Source organism: Eptatretus burgeri, chromosome 6 (assembly GCF_056783735.1).
Source record: "Eptatretus burgeri isolate ZD-2024b chromosome 6, Ebu_testis_v1, whole genome shotgun sequence".
NCBI classification, from domain to species: Eukaryota; Metazoa; Chordata; class Myxini; order Myxiniformes; family Myxinidae; genus Eptatretus; species Eptatretus burgeri.
The window spans coordinates 87,916,720-87,939,387 of record NC_140966.1 but is presented as its reverse complement, the minus strand read 5'-3'; the positions used below and the strand labels follow the sequence as shown (position 1 = coordinate 87,939,387).

Here is a 22,668-nt window from a genome sequence, read left to right as displayed (position 1 = left end):
GCTGTATTGAAGTTCCTTGGAAGGAACATGTGTTATTATTATCATTAATCAGTCAGACAGCCTTGGCTTGGACGTGATCCAGAGTACTGATGCGTGATGACTGACGGAAGAGCACCGCCCAGACATGGAAGCAGTATTCTTTCACCAGTTTGACTTGGGATTTGAAGAGAGTGTGAATTTGGAGACAGTTTAAGTACTTGTGAGCTCTGAAGATAAAACCAAACTTCTTGGAGGCAGATTTGATGATATTGAGGATGTGGGGCTGCCAGGACAGATTGCTGGAGATGGTGACAACAAGCACATTCATTGAGGAGGATTATTTTTGCATGCAATGTTGAGACTCCTTGGAGGAGCTAGAACATTGAATGAATCAGGATGTAACAGAACAAAAGGAACAGCAGCAAGAGAGAGGACACCAACCGCATGGTTGAGGGACAAAATAAAGGGAGACTTCGAGAAATAAGGGATGTGGGGAGGAATATGGGGTAGGAAAGGACACACGGGGTGTACAAGATGGATACGAAGCAAACTCTCAGGAAGGAAAAACTGGAAATGTGGAAAGAGGACATTGTGTTATATCACCATCCGTTGTTGGAAAGTTAAAAGGGGGAAGAAAAGATAATGGTTTTGGTTGGGGGATGCTGAGATGGTGGTAAACTGCAGTCTTGAATACCTGGAGGGAAGAATGACATTGGAAATAAACCAATGTCACCCGCAGGGTGACCCGTATCTTGCCAAAAGGTGACCACGTGTGACTTATTTAAGGTCACACTGAGGTGAACAGAGCTGCTATCCACCAGGAGCGACTCCTTGAGGAATATCTGCCTACGAGAGATTCTGATGAGAATCGTTCTCCAGAGTAACCAAGAAAAATGTGTTTGCCTCATAACGTCACCAAATGACATCATAATGTCTCAAGCTTGACATATCGAGAAAGCACTCATCGAGGTGTTCAATTTGAGGTACTACACGATATGGTTCCTAAAACTTGAAAATTTGACCTTGGGGTCAAATATGTTTGACCTCAGGCGCTAGCCATGAAGTTCAAGGCCAATCGCCACCAAAATCTAATCAGCTGAGCGCCAGACCATATACTACATTCCCATAAAGATTGGAGACGATTCGATTAAAATTACTCAAAAAATAAGGATTTCGTCGACCTCCATGATTTACCGCAAAGTGACCTTGACCTTTGACCTTGACCTTTATGTGTGCTGAAGGGTATTGTAATAATACTAAGATATGTGTACCCACAAGATTTTCTGATGAGAATTGTGCTCTACAGAGTGATATAAAGGTGAAAAATCCAATGATTACAGACAAACAAACAAAATAAAATTTTCATGAAAATTCCGTTTTTTCGCTATGACGTCATCAAATGACGTCATAGCTTAAAACTTTTGACAGATCTGGAAAGCACTTATCAAGCGCTTTCATATGAGGTATTACTCGATATGGTATCTAAGATTTCAAAATTTGACCTTGGGGTCAAATATTTTTGACCTTAGGTGCTAACCATGAAGGTCAAGGCCAATCGCCACCAAAAATTAATCAGCTGAGCGCCAGACCATGAACTATATTCCCATGAAGTTTGAAGACGATCCGATCAAAATTACTCAAAAAATAAGGGTTTCGTCGACTCCCCTGATTTGCGACAAAGTGACCTTGACCTTTGACCTTGACCTTCAAAAAATTTTATGTGCTGAAAGGGACCTCTATAGGCCTCTGATATGCGAAGTTACAAAAATTTCCAATGATAATTGTGTTATGCAGAATTATTTATACGTGATTACAGACAAACAAACAAAAAAAAACGTACAAGCTGACTAACATATCTTGCAAAAACTTCGTTTTGGCAAGATAATAACGTGAAAGTTGGTTCCACAGGTGGGAAAACGAGAAATAAATGAGTGGTGGTGAGCAGTGATTCTGAATTTTGGGAGTTTCCCAGAAAGGGCTTGCTGTAAGACCATGTGCACCCTGCAGAAACCTGGGAGGGGTGTATGGAAAGAGCAAAGGGTGCAAGATCAGCAAAGAGATGGTATAAAACAGAGACCACTGATCTGTCTGCAATTTGAAAGTGATAGGACTCGAGACTCCACTTCATCATGGTAGATTCGAATGAAGGTCTTGGTTTCCACGGCATCAAGCTGAGCAAGGTGTGAGGCAGGGGTGCCGGCCCAGAGGGGAGAGCAGTTCTCCATCAAGCTGCGCATGAACGCCTTGTCAGTGGATAAGAGTTCAGGTGTGCCAAGAAGGACCTTGCATGACGTAGGAAGCCCAGTTGGCAACTGACTTTGGAGGTCAACTTAGAAGTGTGGTTTGCCCAATAAAAACCATGGCTGTTAGTGAGGTCCAAAGGTTTGAGTGACAATTTATTCAAGAGGATTTTAAAGAAACTAGATGGAAGAGTTTGCCAGACGGTCCTTTTGGAGAGACAGTGTGAGATTTGTCAGGATTGAAAGACATTCCAAGTGTTCATGATTCCATCAAGATATGCAGAGAGGGACGAGGACACTACATTCGTATCTGAAGGATGAGGGATATCAGGGCAAAGGGTGAAGGTGTCAGCAAAGAGATAAAGGGGATTTTCATAGAGTCAGAGAGATTGTTGATGAAGAATAGTAATAGGACTGGGCCGAGAACACTGCCTTGGGGCACTCCAGCATTGACAGGGAGAGGAGATGAGAGGATGCTATTGAGAGCCACACATTGCCTACGAGAGTAGAGGAAGTGAGTTAGCCATTCATGAAGTTGGCCTTGGATGCAGAGAGTTTGGAGAGCACGGGGGGATGCCAGACTATATCGAAAGCACGAGATATATCAAGAGAGATGGCCCTGATCTCATGCCTGACATTGAAGGCCACCATCCGTTGTTGGGAAAGCAGGAGCAGCAAGTCCAAGGCAGAGTGACCTGGTCTGAACCCAAATGGATGATTGGAAATCATGCCATTAGAGAAGAGGAAGGATTTAATGTCGGAAGTGATGATGGATTCCATAACCTTGCTGATGATTGGGAGAAGGCTGATTGGTCTGTAGTTGCAAGGATCTGCTTTTGCACCTATTTTATGCAGAGCAGTAATGTTTTCTGATTTCCAAGCAGATGGTAGAGGACCTTGAGGAAATGAGACAGTGAATAGAACAGAGAGAATGAGCAAGAGCAGCAGAGCAGGTTTTTAGGACATGTGGGCTGATGCTGCCTGGACCAGTTACAAAATCAGAGACGAGGTTAGACAGCAAGCTCCCCACCTTGTCAGGAGAAAAGGACACAGAGTCCAGGAACAGCTTGGTGTGACTGGGTAAGGTGGGTACAGAAAGCGATGGGTTTGGGACACAAGATTTAGAAGCAAACACGGAGTTTGGCCATTCAGCCTTTTCACGTGCAGTGTCAGCTGTGCAGCCATTTGAGGTAATGGAGAGGGAACATACAGCAGAAACAGACTTAACTACGTGCCACCAGGATTTGGAGGAGGGAGACAGGTTTGAGAGTTCAGACGTGATTGGAAAGATGTTGTTTTCTGGCTCTCCTCAGGGTCGACACACACTTGTTCTGAGCTTTGTGGAAGGAACTGAGATTGCCTTAAGTTGGATTTACCTTCAATTAAGGCGAAGGCAAGTTGAGCCGGGTATGACAACTGAATAGGCAGAGCCGGGTATGACAACTGAAGACGAGATGGGATAAGTCTGTGCATGAGAGAGAGGAAATTTCTTTGAAAGAATTCCCAGGATGAGTTGATGTTGGAGAAATTAGAGATGGGAGACCGGTCTCAAAGTTTGATGGCTGCTTCAAGACCTTGTCAGTCGGCCTGAGTGAAATGCCAGATTCGACGGCGCTGAGGTGGTTCTCTAATAACAGCCAGAGAGATATTTACTTTGACAAGCATGTGGTGAGATAAACCTATTGGAGCAAAGGAAGAACAGCAGACATTTTCTGGGAAATTGGTCAAAATCAGATCCAGAAGAGATGGAGTACCGTTGGTTGATATCCTGGTCGGGAAGTTGACAGATTGTGTCAGTTCCAATGAGTCACAGAAGTCTTATGCCGAAGGGCCATGGCAGGTGAGGGAGGGACCCACACACAGTCAACTGGTAAGAGGATGGAAGATGGCATACAAAAAATGATCGGGTAAACAGAGCAGAAAGAGGAAGTGCAAGAGCAGTGGAGCAGATTTTTGGGGCACATGAAATGATGCCATCCAGTCTCGTTGCCGATTCACAGGCAAGGGTTGCCCGAAACTTCTCCACCTTCTCAGGTGCAAAACACAGAGTCCAGGAGCAGTTGGGTGTGACTGGGTTGGGTGAGTACAGAGGGAGGGGGGTTGGGGACACAAGATTTGGAAGCAAACACAGAATCGAGGCATTCGGCCTTCTCACTGATGGAGTAGGCCATGATGCCATTTGAAGTGAGGAAATGGATGGAGGGGGAGCATACTCCAGAGACAGACATGACAGTGTGCCACCAAGTTTTAGAAGAGGGAGACAAGTTTGAAAGTTTATTCTCGAGGTTTGATCGATGTTGTTTTCTGGCTCTCCTGAGAGTAGACACACACTTGTTGCAGGCTTTGTGAAGTGATCTGAGGTTGCTTTCATTCAGATTTCCCTTCTCGGAGGAGAATGCAAGTTCTTTCAAAGCAACTGCCTCACCACAGGATTCAGTGTACCACCGGTGGAAGGAAGGTTAGGATAACTGAAGATGAGATGGGATGAATCTGTGCAAAAGGAAGAGCAAGTTTCTGTGGAAGAATTCCTAGGCTGAGTTAGTATCAGGGGCAGCAGATAGAGGAGAGTAGTCCTGAAGTGATATGGCAGCTTGCAGCCCCTGCCAGTTTGCCTGAGTGAACTTCCAGACTCGCCGGTATTAAGGCTGTTCTGTGAGAATAGCGAAAGTGATGTTGACTTTCACAAGTACATGATCAGATTAACCATTTGGGGCAGAGGAAGAGCAGGAGTCATTTGCGTGGAAGTTGGCCATTACTAAGTGCAGAAGGGAAGATTTGCCATTGGGAGAAATCCGGGTTGGAAAGTTCACATATCGAGTCAGTCCCATGGTGTCACAAAAGTCCTTTGCTGAAGCTGGTGAGAGAGGTACCCAAACCCAGCCAATTTGCATGGTGACAACTGAAATCACCACAAATGAGGAAGACAGAGTTGGGATGAGTGGTGGTTAAATGTTGGTCCCTGTTGTTTGAGAGAGAATGTAAATGGAGTCCTCAATGTGAAGAGGATGGTACAACACACAGATATACAAGAGGTGGGAGCGGAGGGAAAGTCGCAGCCAAAGGTACTCCCGGGGAGTTGGGATGTGAAAGAGCAGTACACAGAGATTGAGAAATTGAGTTCTATATGTGCAGTGCGCATCTCTGCTGCCAGGACAGGGTTCAGGTCGATCAAACCAGATGAGACAATAACCAGGGAGAGACACTAAGGAGTCAGGGACATCCCGTGGGAGGAAGGATTCTGTTAAACAGATGATGTCTAGTTCATCGGCAGTGGTCTGGATTGAGAGATCTGTTCGGTTGGAGCAGAGGCTTCAGATGTTTGAGGTCCACACCATTATGGACAGGAGAGAAGGAGCTGCTGAGAGGGCATAGGGATGTGGAAAGGAGCAAGGAGAGTGTGTGGGGTGGGGGGAAGCCTGGAGGGTGTGGGGAAAGGGCAAAGTCAGGAGGGGGGAGGGCAGGGGTGAAACCACAAGGGTGAGGAGTGGGGGGGGAGGCAGAGGGGGTAGGACGAGGTGAAAGCTGAGAAGGGGTGGGACGAGGGGGGGAGCAGATGGAAGGGAAGGTGCTGTCATGGAGGGGTATGTCACCATGAATGGACGGGAAATTATTGTCATGTGCACACAACCTCTGCAAAATAGACACCTCATAATTCCCAGACTGGATATAACTTATGAAAGACTTCATGGGTGGTGTGGTGAAAAAGATTTTGGTTATGGCATAATGGTGGAAAATTAAGTTGTAAGTGAAAGAGGATGCTGGATGAATGAAGCAATTAGGAGTGAGGAAGTTTTGGGAAATAAGCCTTGCCAAAGAGAAAAGGAAGATACTTTGATGAAGAAGAATGAATGGGTTGTTCTTGACAGAGTAATTAGTGGAGTAAGACATTTTAAAATGCATCTTGGAAGCATTTGTTGAATTTTATGAAGAGCCTCTCAAGGAAGAGAAACATCCAATGCAGTGATGATTCAGTTTGGGGATATTGAAAAGAAGAAGGCACGGGGAAATGAATAACTGAGCACTGAGCATGGGAGATAAGAGTTTGGTTTTATTCTCTGATTTGTTGTTGTGTTTTTTTGTTTCAGAGTGAAGAAAAGTGTTATATTGTTTGAATATTTTTGAATGAGGAGGGAAAATGGGTTGAGCTGAGGGATCAGAAGTAACAATACCTGGGATAAAAGTAATGAAAATGAGGTAAAAATAAATGTAGAGAGGCCCGTCTCGCCAAGACCCGAGAAAATGACTTTACCCAAGATACGGAATGGATGATTCAAAGCAAAAATATATGGTTTTTGGAAGAAAAATTGACAAAAAAGACAACCAGAAAAGCAGGAATTAAAAGAAAACAGGAAAACACAATGTATCTGGTCCAGGGAACTGAGATGGGCTAAACTGGAAGGAGCAGCTGCCAATCAGGATGTCCATATGCTGTGAACGCAGAACCGTTCTCTGAAATAGCACTTGAATTTGCAAACTGATATGAAATGCGTCCCTGAGACTTTGGAGTCAATAAATATTGTGGTTATTGACAATATATACAACTGCTGAGTCCTGCTGCAGAGCTCGAGCTGCTGAGCCAGCCTGCACCTGCTGGATTCAGGAGGGAAGGCTGGCGACACTTTCACCGGCGGTCTGGTCTCTGTGTGTATGGCACTTCATTAGGAATTTCCTTTGATCCCGACAGTGGGTTTAAGTGGTGCAGCGCCTTCTCTGAGAGTCGTTCGGGCCGGCGATCTTGCTCTCATCCTGACCGGCATGTTGGATGGTCAATTTGGAGAGTTTTTCGTCCCAGCTATGATTTCCGGACATTGAAGCATCCGATTGAAGAGTCCACAGCGTTCTCTACTGGCCGGTCTGGGTGGCCTTTTGGGGGCATGGGGGTTCCTGAGGATTTTGGTTATGGTTATGCAGAGTAGGTCAGAGGGTAGGGGCATGCACGTGGCAGCAGGGTCAGCCACACAGATTAATTTGGCATTCATGGAGGGCACAATTTTCATTGGCATCATAGAGATGATCACATTGGCCTGAGACCAAAGGAAGGGCATGGATTGAGTGAATCTCACAACGGGGGCTCCCTGAGGAATGACATTCAAATGTTAAATCTACTGAGCATGATGATGCTCAACCCACTCTCGATAGTGGCATCAAGGGGATTAAGTTTGAGGAGTTTAAGGAAAAAGAGGAGGTCAAGACAAAGCAGATGTCATTGGATAAGTGCAATGCCAGGCACAAATGCGTAAGTGGTTATAAAGTGCATCCCTCACATTCCCCACTCGTGCTGCACCTGCCGTACACCATATTGTGTGTTGTATGTAGACAGTGTCTGAGTTGTTGGTGACTGGGAAGGGAGGAGGTGGCTAAAGCTTAGAGGTGGTTTGGCTAAAGGCTTTGGTTCATGTGGTGAGGAAAGGGGCAATTACTTTACAGGATTTGTCAGAGGGTAGGGGATTTGTTGAAGAGGGTTGGTTGTGTTCTTAGAATTGATCTATGGCAGGCGCAGCATTACTGCGGGTGTGTGAGGAGTACAGAGTGTATGGCGAAGGTGTGTGCACAGAGTGTGCTGATCGCAGTGTGGGTGCAGAGATGTTTTTTTGTTGGGGGTGAGGCTATTGGGTATGTAGACACGGATCGGAAAAATAGGATTTTGTGTTGTTTCAGAGGGGAATGGGCAAGGATGAGGGATTTTGAAGGAATATTGAATGCTGTTTTGTCAGTTCATAGTGGAGGGAATTGTTTGTGGTGCATGTGCCCAGTAACGATGTGGAAAGAATATATTCTGACTACTTGAAAGCTTGGTATGAGTTGTTGGGTGATCGAATGAGTGAAAAGGGTTCCAATGCGATTATATTTCCAGGATTCTCCCGGAATTCACAAGTAGAATGACTAACTATGGTTGGAAGAATAGTGTATGCACCATGGTTTTGGGGTTTATGAAGCAATGTGAATATTTTAGTTGGCAAATGGAGTTTTTCCGCAATGATGACCATAGGCTGAACAGAAATGGGCAGAAAGGTTTTCATTGTGAATTGTGGAGGGAATCAAAGCTTTTTTTTAGGCCTGAGGAGGTCGGAGATGCTTTAAGTTTAGGAACTGCAGTTGATGGCATGGTTGGTGGGGCCAGGCAGCAAAATAGTGACAAAAGGGGAAAAGTTAAAAAAAAAAACATTCTACACCAATGTGGGGTGATATTTTTTGAAGCAATAATGATCCCAATATGGTGGAGGAGGTAGAGGTAGGAGAATATCAGAGAACAAGTGATCACAACATAGTGTGTGCAACAATGTTGTTGAGACGTGAAGTTCAGGTCTGGTAAAGCAGTTCGATTTCAGGAAGGCAAACTTTGAGGGTATGAGAAGAGAGTTAGGTGATCTTGATTGGGAAAAACTAGCGTGTGGGCAGTCTGCCTCAGAGAAATGGGCAACCTTCAATGAGCAAATGTGTAGGGTGCAGAGTAGGTATGTTCCAGTGAGGTGTAAAGGTAGATGCAGAAAGATAGCAGGGTGGATGAGTAGGGAGGGAAGTAGTGTTATTAAAGATAAGCAAAAGGCTTTCATGAAGTACAAAATAACAGGACTCCAGTCTGACGGTTGTTTAGGAGTAAACAGAGATGAGTTAAGAAAATAACTTGGCAAGCCAAAAGAGAATATGAGAAGGATATTGCTCAAAATAACAAACATAACATCAAGTCATTCAATGAGCATACATGGCATAAATCTGTTCTTGCACATGGCAGCTTGGCCGCCAGGTCGCTATCATTTCTTGGAGCACAGCAATACCACTGATGCTTTGCTCCTCTACCAGTACACTGGAACTCATCTTACCAGCCTCAGAAGGATGACAGGCTGAGTCAACCACACCTGCTGTTAATTCAGCAGCCAACAGGGCTCAAACTCAGGATCCTAAGTTCCTCAGCCAGCCACCCTAGCCACAAAGCCAAATAAAAGGTTAAGACAAATGTCGGTCCCTTGAGGAATGTCATAGGAGAATTGGTGGATGATTATGGTGAACTAGCAGGCATATTGAAGAGTTATTATGCTTCTATATTCATGCAAGAACAGTCATGGGAACTCTCATTATCTGGGAACATCCATCGAAGAGGTAAGCAAGGGCTTGGAGAGAAGATCCAAGTAGAAGTGAAAGAAGTGGAGAAACAGTGAGGAAAATAAAGGGGTGATAAAGCTCTGGGGCCAGACAATATGCATCCAAGAGTATTAAGGGAGGTGACAGAACACATAAGTGTGATATTAACCGATATCGTTGGACCTCCACTCTGTAAACAAAAAAGGTGTTGGACACATTAATTAAGGAGACACAGGTAACCATTTGAATAAGTTCCAGCTAATTAAAGGTAGTCAGCACAGATGTACGAAGGGGAGGTCATGTTTTGTAAATTTAATGGCGTTCTATGCGGCAGGTTCTGACTGGATGAACGAGGCAAGTGCAGTGGATGGATATATTAGATGATCTATACTTTCAAAAATATTTTGATTACGTACCACAGAGAATACCGTTGGCTAAGGTGAGGTAATGTGGAGTGCCTGGTGGAGTCGCCAACTGGATTGGAAACTGGCTTATTATTAAACAAGAGCGCAAGTGAGCACAATATACGCCGGAAAAAGTCTCTGTGACACACACGCGCGCGCACGCACACACACAATTATATATTCAAACACGTCAATTTATGAAGAACAAAAAGGTATATACAGAATTGTGCTACTACATGGAAAACAGCATCCTGGTTGCCATGGCAACCACTTTAGATGATGAATGTATGTCGCGACACACCGTCTCCACAGTCTGTACCTATGTACCAAATATGAAACGTGAAAGTTGAAAACTTTAGGAGTTAGAGTGCGGACAGGAACGGATGGACGGACGGACGGACGGACGACCGGTATCACATAATACGCCCCGATATATATATATATATATATATATATATATATATATATATATATATATATATATATATATATATAAATATATATATATATGTATATATATATATATATATATATATATATATATATATATATATATATATATATATATATATATATATATATATATCGGGCGTATAAAAAGCAAAGATTGGCTGTGAACAGGAGGATTTCCAACTGAGAGAATGTTAGTACTGGGGTACTCCAGGGATCAATTCTAGGACCGTTATTATTCATAATTTAAATCAAAGACTTGGATAGTCGGGTTAAGATTTAGCTTTCAAAATTTGCCAATGACACAAAGCTTAGAGGTGAGATAGACAGGGGAAAGGGGGCTGATCTGATTCAAGAATGTCTGGACACTGTAATGGATTGCGGAAAAGATTGGCAGATGTAGTACAACATAAGGAAATGCAAAGTGATGGAGTTGGGTCACAATAATGAAAATAGGGATTACATAATTCAAGGGGCAGTTTTGGAGTGTGTGACACAGGAGAAGGATCTGGGGGGAGTAATAGATCTGAGGGGTAAGCACAGCGCACAGTGCCAATTCGCCATAGGTAAAAGCTGATAGGGTTTCAGGTTGCATTCATAGCAGATAGATTATAAATCAAAAGAGGTTGTGTCTGTGCAGGAATTTTGTGAGGCCTCAACTGCAATATTGTGCACAGTTTTGTCACCACATCTCAGGATAGACATACTGTGCCTTCAGAAAGTATTCACACCCCCTGGACTTTTTCACATTTTGTTGTGTTCCAGCCTGAATTTAAAATGGATTAAATTTTAAAAAATCTTGTCACCGATCTACACCAAATGCCCCAAAATGACAAAGTGAAAACATGTTTCTCTAAGTTTATACAAATTTATTGAAAATAAAAGCTGAAATATCTAATTCACTTACTGTAAGTATTCAGCCCCCTGAGTCCATACATTGTAGAAGTACCTTTGGCAGTAATTACAGCTTCGAGTCTTCTTGGATATGTCTGTATCAGCTTTACCCATCTGGATTTGGGGATTTTCTCCCATTCTTCCTTACAGATTTTCTCGAGCTCTGTCAGGTTGGATGGGGAGCGTCGGTGAACAGCAATCTTCAAGTCTTTCCACAGATTCTCAATGGGATTCAAGTCTGGGCTATGGCTGGGCCACTCAAGGACTTTCACATTCTTGTTCTGAAGGCATTCCAGTGTTGCTTTGGCTGTATGCTTGGGGTCATTGTCTTGTTGGAATGCAAATCTTTGTCACAGTCTAAGATCTTTTACACTCTGAAGCAGGTTCCCCTCAAGGATTTGCCTGTATTTGGCTCCATTCATTGTTCCCTCTATCCTTACAAGCCTCCCACAGTCCCTGCCACTGAAAAGCATTTTAATAACATGATGCTGCCACTACCATGCTTCACGGTAGCGATGGTGTTAGATGGGTGATGAGCTGTGCTCAGGTTCCACCAGATGCAGCGCTTTGCATTCAGGCCAGAGTTCAATTTGCATCTCATTAAACCACATAATCTTTTGCCTCATGCTCTCAGAGTCTTTCCCGTGCCTTTTTTCAAACTCCAGGCGTACTGTCAGGTGCCTTTTTCTCAGGAGTGGCTTCCGTCTGGCCACTCTCCCATAAAGCCTGGATTTGTGAATTGCTGCAGAGACTGTTGTCCTTCCAGCAGGTTCTCCAATCTCAGCCAAGGAACTCTGTAGTTCTGTCAGAGTGGTCATTGGGTTCTTGATCACCTCCTTGACTGAGGTCCTTCTTGCCCAGTATCTCAGTCTGGTTGGACGGCCAACTCTAGGAATAGTCTGGGTAGTTCCATATTCTTTTCATTTCCTCATGATGGAGCTCACTGTGCTCTTGTGAAGTTTCAACACTTCAGAAATTGTTTTATGCCCTTCCTCAAATCTATGCCTCCTCACAATTCTATCTCGGAGGTCTACAGACAGGTCCTTGGACTTCGTTGTGGAGTTTTTGCTCTGACAAGCACTGTCAACTGTGGTACCTTATATAGAAAGGTGTGTTTCTTTCTAAATCATGTCCAATCAATTGAATTGGCTTCAGGTCGACGCCAATCAAATTGTTGAGACATCTCAAGGATGATCAAAGGAAATTGGACGCACCTGAGCTCAATTTGGAGTGTCATAGGAAAGGAGTCGAATACTTATTGATGCAAGACATTTCAGCTTTTCATTTTTAATTAATTTGTAAAAATGTCTGAAAAAAAAAATCCACTTTGATATTATGGGGTACTTTGTGTCAATCAGTGACAAAAAAAACTTGTCAATTTAATCCATTTTAAATTCAGGTTGCAACACAACAAAACATGAAAAAGTCAAGGGGTGTGAATACTTTCTGAAGGCACTGTAGTTACCATTGAGAGGGGACAGCATAGAGTAACTCGATCAATCCTGGGACTAACTCAATTAAGCTATGAAGGGCAGCTGAAAGAGACAGGACTTTTTATATGAAAAAGGAGGTGATTGTGAGGGTATCTGATTGAAGATAATGAAGGGGTTAAGAAAAAATAAGCGCAGAATAATTTTTCAGCACAATGGACAATGACAGGAGCAGGAGCCACAGGTTAAGCATAAAGAAGAGGAGAGTTGGGATCTTCCACTCAGGTAGTGGTCTTTCACTCAGAGAGTGGAAAATCCATTGATTCGTCTCTTTGCAAGGGTAGAGACATCCATCCACTGGGACCATACTCTGTGCAGAGCGTTGGTGCTGCCTACGCAGTCTCCTTGGCTATTGGGTACAATTCTGGACGGGTCGCCACTCCGACACAGGATACCAGCATGCTGGCACTCATTTTGCCGACCTCGGAAGGATGACAGGCAGAGACAACCCCACCTGGTATTAATTCAACAGCCGAGTGGGATTTGAACTCAGGATCCTCGGATCCTAAGCCCACCACCCTAACCATTAAGCCAACACCAGGCATGTAGAGACAGTAGTCATTGGTTCGTTTTAAAATTGAGTTGGATAGGTGTCTGGATGTCATGGTAATGGGGGAGTACTAAGATGATGGTATGATTACAAAGACTTGATGAGCTTCATATCCTCTTCCTGCATTGAAGTTCTTTGTAATTAATCCTCTATTAATCCACAAGGCATATCATCACACATGAGTGCCCGTTAACATGGTATGCCTCAGCGCCGGCACCTTTCGTCCCAGGAAATGACCAAACGGTCTCTTACTGCATTGCGTTCAGTTATTTTAACCTAAGGTTACCGTTCCCTAAGGGTCATTCAATATGAGATGAAATTGATGTCACACACACGGGAAGCAGATGGCTCAAGCACATTTTATTGGTTCACGAAAAAAATAAGTGACCACTATATTCGTTATTGTTGTGTGTCTGTCTGTCTGTCTGTCTGTCTGTATGTCTGTCTGTCTGTGCCTGTCTGTGCCTGTCCCGAGCATAGCTCCGTGGGTTTTGATCCGATCCTGACAAAATTTTGGTGGGAGGTTTATATCATGATCTAGTTGTGTTTTCCTGAAAATGGGCATGGTGAACCCATTATGGGCGTCGCCACGCCCCAAAAAACGTGTTTTTAGGGGGTAGCCGATTTCAATTTGCATCTTATCCGAGGGGGTTGTCGAATCTGACAGGGGTTTCGGTATTTGGTTAGCCCAATGGCACCTGCATAGCCCCCCAGAGCTCGATTTTTCATTTTTGTCCCAAGGTCAAGGCCACAAGGTCACACACTTAGAAAATTGCGAAAGGTGATTTTAGAGGGTAGCCGATTTCAATTTGCATCATCTCCGAGGGGGTTTGTCGAATCTGGCAGGAGTTTCAGTATTTGGTTAGCCCAATGGCACCTGCATAGCCCCACAGAGCTCAATTTTTCATTTTCGTCCAAAGGTCAAGGCCACAAGGTCACGAACTTAGAAAATTGCGAATTTTGATATAAAAAAATTTCTTCTCCGAGGGGTTTGTCGAATCTGGCAGGGGTTTTGGTATTTGGTTAGCCCAATGGCATCTGCATAGCCCACCAGAGCTCGATTTTTCATTTTTGTGCCAATTTCAAGGCCACAAGGTCACAAACTTAGAAAATTGCGAATTGTGTTTTCAGGGGGTAGCCGATTTCAATTTGCATCTTCTCCGAGGGGTTTGTCGAATCTGGCAGGGGTTTCGGTATTTGGTTAGCCCAATGCACCTGCATAGCCCCACAGAGCTCGATTTTTCATTTTCATCCCAAGGTCAAGGTAACAAGGTCACGAACTTAGAAAATTGCGATTTTGACATAAAAATCCATCTTCTCCGAGGGGTTTGTCGAATCTGGCAGGGGTTTCGGTATTTGGTTAGCCCAATGCACCTGCATAGCCCCAAGAAGCTCAATTTTTCATTTTCGTCCCAAGGTCAAGGTCACAAGGTCACGAACTTCGAAAATTTCGAATTTTGACATAAAAATCATACGACCGCCCAAACTTTGAGAGCGAGGATGACAATATTTTTTATGAATAATGTTGAGATCATTCCCCACCTAAATACTTGAAACCATTTTGCTCTATCTCGAACACCTTGCCGTGGCGCCCCCTTCAAGTTTGTTTTTACGCTGATTTCATCAATGTATGGATAATCCGATGAGTGCGAAATGCTATATAGCCTATATGACGTTATATTGTTCCTGGAATGTTCCAGAGGAAGTTTTGCACCAAAGGTCATAATCCTTAACCTTTGACCTTTGAAAGTCACAAAGGTCAAATTTTCAAAGTTGTGGGAATCGAACCGGGTTTTCGACCTTCTTCGACGAACCAACTCCAATAAGCTATAGCACGTATCCTGTTTCCTTATTTTAATGTCCACAACATTGTTTTGTGACCTTTAAAGGTTATGCAAAGGTCAAATTTTTAAAGTTGTTGAACGAAACCAGGTTTTCGACATTTTGCAGCTAATAACCTGTCACTCGTACCACATCATGTTGATCATTTTTATAACGTGGTCAAACATTATCACATTGTCTCATCCTTGACTTCTGAAACAATCTACGTCGTCAAATACCGCTCGTGAACCATCGTCGTCTTCAGACTTGTTACCTTTTAAAGTGTTTATTTTGTATTGAATATGTGGGGAAAAGGTGCACAAGACAAGCAGTTTGAAACAAACCAAGCAAATCAAAAGACAAAAAGAGGGAATTGGGGATACGCAAACATAAATACAATGATGAGAAACACAGCGCGAAACCTAACCCACTTGAGGTGCCACAGATCACACTTATACATACAAGGTAAGAATTCAGGTGGGGACTTCCCTCTGTCTATGTCTCTATGATGTGCAGGGTGGATGCAGGAATCAATGCAGCCTGCTTTAGGAACCAGGAGCGAAACGACGAAAGCCAGGACCAAGTCAGTCCAAAGACGAAGTAAACCAGCCAAGAGGAGCACCAGTGAAGATCAGCCCCTCAACCAGCCTTCATTGGCCCTCAGTCCTGTCTCCAGGCTCCTTCACTCCTCAAAGCACTTCTTTGCACTCTGTGCATGTGGAGTTCTCCTGTCACTCCTTTATCTCTGAGGTCCTTCTCCTTTTGTCCTCACTGCATTCCAAGAGCTCTGCTGCATGCCCTTTCGTTTTTCTATCTCCCAGGAGCTTAATCTTCCTCTCCTTTCTTGTACGTGGTCCTCCTTTGGGTCGTCCCGCCCACAGGACGGCTCCAATAAAAATAAATCTACATTGCTTCTTCCGGGCTCAACAACCCACTACACCACCGTGGATTCCACACACCAGCGAGAGATCGTGATTGGCTGAGTCGCACACATGTGGCATGTGTGTCTCTGTGATGGGAAGTCCTCACCTGGCACCACCCACAAACAAGAGGTGTTTATGCATACCATAATACTCTGACTACCCTGTCTATAAATTACATACAAAGGCTTGATGAGCCTGGTAGCCTCTTCCTGCATTGAAGTTCCTTGTAATTAATCCTGTTGTAATTAATCCTATAAATTACATACAAAGGCTTGATGAGTCTGGTAGCCTTTTCCTGCGTTGAAGTTCCTTGTAATTAATCCTGTTGTAATTAATCCTATAAATTACATACAAAGGCTTGATTACCTTTGATTTCCCATAGAATTTCTGCAAATTTGATTTTGAGGCACCATACTCTTTGCATAGCGCTGGTGCTGACGAAGCAGTTTCTTGGCAAGGATTATTCTGGGTGGTTTTCCATTGCCTTCCCAATGTTGTTTGTCCATGCTTTTTCCTTTTTAATACCGAGTGTCGAGCAAGGAAGCAGCACGTCCCATTTTTTAAAAGTCTTTGGTATGACTCAGACGGGGTTTAAGCCTCCCCCGCCCAGACTCAGAGCGGATGCTCTCACCATTATGCTATGATTGTTTAATTTCCCCAAAATTAGAGATGCATTAGTTCCTGCAGAATTGGAGTAATTTAGTGGGAATTGTAATTTCCCCTCCAACCTGGTGCAACGTGAAATGATACACATTTACGTAGAGAGAAATAGGGTTCTCCAGTCCCCATTCTGAGCTCCTGGGACTATTAATATTTCTTACTGCCTCAGACCTTCCCAGGCACAGCCCGAGTACAACCAACAGTTTTCAACGAATTCCGTCCAGCATTTGATGACTGCACAGAAGTCAAACAAACAAAAAAAAATCAAACACACAAACAAATTAGAATTGCACTCGGTAAGCGCATACCGAGCACTCTGTAAGCGCAAGGCAGAACAGTTTACGTTTTGTATCCCACTGATAGGCAGGATCCGTATCTGGACATGAACCAAAATCTAATCACCTTGTTCTTGTCACCGAACCGACTCATACACCAAGTCTTGTCATCAGTCGTCCACAACGTTTTGAAGCATCATGATGTAATAAAAATCGTTTTTGGCCCCATCTCTCAATAGGGAAGAATCACTTATGTCTTTACCAAAATCTAATTGATACGTCGTTGTCACACGCCCTACCTGTCCATCAAGTTTTGTCCGAATCCATCTATAAACTTTTGAGATATCTTGATCACAGACAGACAAACAAACAAGACAGACAAACAGACAGACAGGGGTGTAAACATAACAAAGGTGGACGGAGGTAATAAAAATAACACACAAACAGACACTTCTCAAATTCTACAGAGTCTGATTATCAATGTTTCAGCAAAATGATCCATCCATCCCCATCAGGACCATACTCTGTACAGAGCATCAGTGCAACTGAAACTTGTCCACAATCTTGGACAAGTCAACACTCCTACACAGGATACTCAAATGGCTCAATCATTCCAGCAAGCTGGTAATCATTTTGCCAAGCTCAGAGGGATGAAAGGCTGAGTCAAACCCACTTGGTGTTAATTCAACAGCCAAGCAGGATTTTAATTCAGAACCCTAGAATCCCATAGAATCCCAAACCCACCACTCTAACCATTAAGCCAACACCAGGCACAGCAAAATTATCATGGTCATATTTTCCAATGTTACCAGCCTCCGGTTATAAGAAAGATAAAGAAAACATAACGTTCACTCTTCAAGCTGTTTTAAAGAGCTTCGATGCTGTTTGGTCTAAGATAGTGGTGATGTAGTTGACTGGATAATTTAACGATTAGCCCAAGTCTGAGTCCAAACGTGAGGTCCTCATTCCAAGTTTGAATCTGTCATGAGGTTTTAAGTGCGAGTCCAAGTCCTTAAACATTTAAGAAGATCAAGGCCTCAAGACATCATATGTCAAGCTGGACAGTTTACAAATAGAATCAGATTTTTGATCAACACTTTATATTGCTTTCACCAGCTCATCACTTTATTAACACCTATCCCATCCATCCATTGGGACCATACTCTGTGCAGAGCGTTGATGCTGCTTAAGTAGTTTCCTTGGCTATTGGGTACAATCCTGGACGGGTCGCCACTCCGACACAGGATACCAACAAGCTGGCACTCAATTTGCCGACCTCGGAAGGATGACAGGCAGAGTCAACCCCACCTGGTATTAATTCAACAGCCAAGGGGGATTTGAACTCAGGATCCTAGGATCCCAAGCCCACCACCCAAACCATTAAGCCAACACCAGGCATAATTTTACATGCTATCTCTGGCACATAATTTTGACATCTGACTAACACTATCTCTGGCACCTAATTTTACAAAAAGAGATAACATTTGTAAGTTTAAATATTCTTGAGTCACACGGACAATATGTCTGTCAAAAGGTCTTGAATTGAGCCATTATGTCTTCAGTCCAAATCCTTACATCGAAAATTTGAATCTATTCATCAAGTCTGAGTCTGAGTCTGAGCCCAGTTAAAAAAAAGATTTGCACACTACAGTACATCATTGTGATCAGTCTTTTGGACATATTGTTTGTTTATTATTTGTTGACAATAAAAGAGGTAGGAAATATTTCAAGAGAGTAATTTCACATATTGTAACATTTGCTATACTTTCCATTAAAAGTTTAGATTATATATTCATAAAACCTGATAATCTGCCCATGAGGTGTCTCAAATACAAACAGATAAGCACGATATTTAATGATATCACATTCAATTTTAGATTATTATTGTTTTTATTATTATGATTATTATTCCTTCAATTTCATACCCATCATTATCCAAATCTATAAAGCTGTCCATTTATTTCCCTCTTTGTGCTCATCTGTACATACATTTAATTATTAGTCATTTCCCTGGCTACTCTTTCCCTTTCATTGTTTGTATGTCTGTCATTAACTGTGAGCATCATTTTCAACAGGAATTGTTTTATAGAGCTACAGTATGTGCATAATAAACTGATTTAATAACCTCATGGAAAAATAAAATAAAAAAACAAGAAAAAAAAGGTGCCAACAAAGGTAATTCGCCATGAGACATAAAGCAAACTATTCAAAGTAAACTCTTGTTAAGATGAATACACAACAGGCGCTCCTTTATCACAGTATTCTCATTAAGCCAAATCATCATCATCATCATCATCATCATCATCATCATCATCATCCACAGTTAGCTCGTTTTTGAGAACGATTCATCGTAAGGAAAGCTCAGTTTGTTTGAATGGAAGCGTCATTTGCTCATTTGGAGGAGACTAACCCAATGCGTGAGGACACACCTCTCTCACAGTGATGGCACGCAAATACTGGTGGTGAATGATCTACTGGTGGTGCTCCTCTGGCACGTTCAAGGCGACGGTTTATTCTGGCGTCTACCTCCACTGCCCTGGTCAATTCTACCGCAGAGGATCCTGGTTGCACTGACACAAACCATGCATGCCTGTCCTTTGACTTCTCTTCGCATTTCTGTACATCAACGCCAAAGGCCCTGAGATGCCTCTTCATACAGTACAAGGAATGCAACCGCGGTCGCCCAACATCGCGTTGCCCGTGGGAAAGCTCACGATATGTCACAGCCTTTGGCAGCCGATCATCCCCCATTCTAACCACGTGACTGTTCCAGGTGAGCTACTGCTTCAGCAGCATAGTTTCAATGCTAGGCATACCAGACAACTTCAGAGCCTCGTTGCTTGTCATATGATCAGACCACTTAAAAGTTAAAGATATTCTGCAGATGCCAGAAATAGACTTGTGACAAATGGCACGTGTTCCTTCTGTAGAGGGTATATGTCTGAGCTGTACAACACTACAGCTCTGTATACTTTGCACGCTACGTATGCTCCACAACCAGTCATACAATTGACCAAAAGCAGCACAAGCCAAACGAATCCGTGTCGCCAGCCCCTTATCGAGGCTGCAGTTATATGAGATAGTGCTACTGAGATAAAGAAAGCAGTCAACAATCTTAAGTGTTTCACCATTCAGCAAAGGGTGGGCTCAATGAATGGCATTCCAGGAGCCCGATGGTAAAGGAGCGTGGTCTTTCGGATATTGATGGAGAGTTCAAATTCCGCAGATGCCGTGGCAAACTTATCAAGAAGCTTCTGCAGGTAACATATAGAATGTGAAAAAACATCAACAACAGAAGCAAGTCTCACGTGCAAATCTGATAAACCTTTGTCTTCACTTTGAGATGTCATATGTTGCAAAGCTTGCCATCAGTGGGTGTTGTTAGATCGACAACTTTAACATCCTGATTGGCACCATTCAGCACAGCGGTCAAAAAGGAGGGTAATCAGCATGGAAGCAAGGACACAACCCTGTTTCACGCCGTGTGCAAAGGTGAACGGATCGGTAGTCTCACTATCACCGAGCACCTGCGCCTGCATGCCTTCATGGAAAGCCTGCAAAAGGGTCACAAACTTGTCCAGGCAGCCATATTTCAATAAAAGACGTTAAAGGAAAGCACGACTGACTGAATCAAAGGCCTTGGGAAAATGAATGTAAACGATGTAAAGAGGCATGTTTTGTTTAGCTGACTTTTCTTGAAGTTGCTGTTGTGTGACGGTCATATGTATGGTACTACAACTTGCACGGAATGCACACTGTCCTTCACCGAAGACGTCTTCAACCACGGTTTGGAGGTACTTGAGCATTACTTTACTACCAACTGAGAGTTGCGAGATACTGTGGTAATTTCTGCAGTCCTGATGGTTACCCTTTTTCTTATAGATGGTAATTATCAAAGCATCTCTAAAATCTTGTCAAAGTTCCCCGCATTCCCAAGAACGTTGAAATATGTCAAGCAGTGCACCACGGAGTGCATCACCACCATATTTGTAGACTTCAGCAGGGATTCCAAATTCCATCAAGACCAGTGGCCTTATTATTTGGCATGTAAGCCACTGCAGTTTTAGGCTCACTTATTGTGGGCACGGTGTTAAACTCCCAGTGGATAGGCCTTTAAGGGATGGAGTCAAGGACAGCATCGTAGAGGGTCGATTGAGCAGTAACAAATGGTGTTCTTTCCATCATGCCCGAATGCTTACCTGACAATGGAACATTGCCATCAGAAGAAAGGACAAGGCTGCTAATCAATCAGCGTGGGCCATACACACCCTCCAGAGACTGAAAGATGCCTAGAGAGTCACCAGGTTCAGCCAGACGTTGAATTTCATTAGCTTTTTCAGCCCACCAGCCATCCTGCATGCGTTGCAGTTCCCGTTGGAGATTCGCCACTGGTTGGGCATGTCGATGAAGTGTAGCCAGAGATGATGGGTTGTTGAGCCACACCTGGAGGGTTGCATGATTAACAGCAAGCGGTTCCTCAATATCTGGGTCATTGTCAATAAACCAATCCGTATTTACTCGATGCAGATTCCCAAGTGTTGCTTCTGCTTCAGTATAAACGGCAGAGAGGAAATATATACCCACGTTCCATTTGTTGATTCTTCTGCAGGTAATGGAGCAGTCTCCAAAGTGTTACTCAAAGCAAGTTCTTCCCTCATCTGTATGCAGTTTCGAAATGTCGAGCCTACGTCGTGGTCTTGGTGGCTGGTGCAGACAAGGCTCATGAAGATTAAGCTTCAGGGTACAATTGATGACGTTGTAGTGCGTAGAACAATCAGCACCATACATTGCTCAAGTGACACAGACACTGCTCAAGTGTCACGTTTTTTTTGTGGCTGAGGTCTTTTGTGGGAAACACTGAACGTTTCTATCTGCGTCTGCTCCATTTCCATACTTTATTCTCATTACCTTCGCCACTGAAGGTCGACGGAGGTTGTGGTTTCATGCCTGTCTGTCTGTCTGTCTGTGAGCAGGATATCTCAAAAAATTATGGATGGATTCTTACAAAATTTGGTGGACAGGTTGGGTGTGTAACAAAGATGCATTGATTCGATTTTGGTGAAGATTCGGATCAGAGAATTTTTTAAATGATTCTTCACCTTTGAGTGGAAGGGCCAAAAACTATATTGCACAATATCTCAAAAAGTTATGGACAAATTAAAACGAAACTTGGTGGATGAGTTGTGTAGGTGACAAGAACAAGCCAATTTGCTTCTGGTTCAGGTCCGCCAGATGTAGTTCCGGCCTATCAGTGGGAAACAAAACGTAAGTTCAGCCTGGCGGAGGTATGCGTTTTACCAAGTGTTGTTCTCGTTTTCTTTTTTTACTAAGCTAATTTATATTGAAAAATTATATTTCCCATCCCGGAGAGCACGAACATTCATCGACATAAATTGTCCACAGAACATCTCAATTCATCTGAAAAAGAATCCAACTGCACACAAAAAATTGCAACAGAAACACTGAGTTGTTTGAACCTGCCCTTCGGCTGTGAATACTATGAGGCACATAATACAGCATCTGTCATAAATAAATGAGTCCTTGCTTACCAACAACAATTCCACTCCACTATTTCTGCACCACTTCGTCTTATCCCCACGGTCCACCAAAACTATCCTATGCTATTGTTCTGTCAACTTCTGGCTGGCTTTCTTTATGTATTACTTATTGATAGATGGGCAACTTTCAGAACTTGCCTACACTGTATTACTTTGAGGGTGATTGAGGTTCAGAAAGCCAAACATGAACTTGAAAGCTCGTAACTTAAGAGATGGATACTTCTTTTAGATTATGGATTAATAAGTTGGAAAACAATTCACAAAAAGGTCACAAAAAGGTGAGGCTTTAAGAAGATTGTGATGAGAAAAATAAGTTGAGAAAAAAACAAAGTGCCAGAAAATCA

General features: G+C 43.2%; 1 protein-coding gene across 8 annotated transcripts in view; it reads right to left on the bottom strand.

Annotated features, from left to right (window-relative positions):
* LOC147025274 (adhesion G protein-coupled receptor L2-like) overlaps positions 1 to 22,668 on the bottom strand; it is a 410,056-nt gene that overhangs the window by 222,965 nt on the left and 164,423 nt on the right. The gene's annotated exons all lie outside the window — the stretch shown is intronic.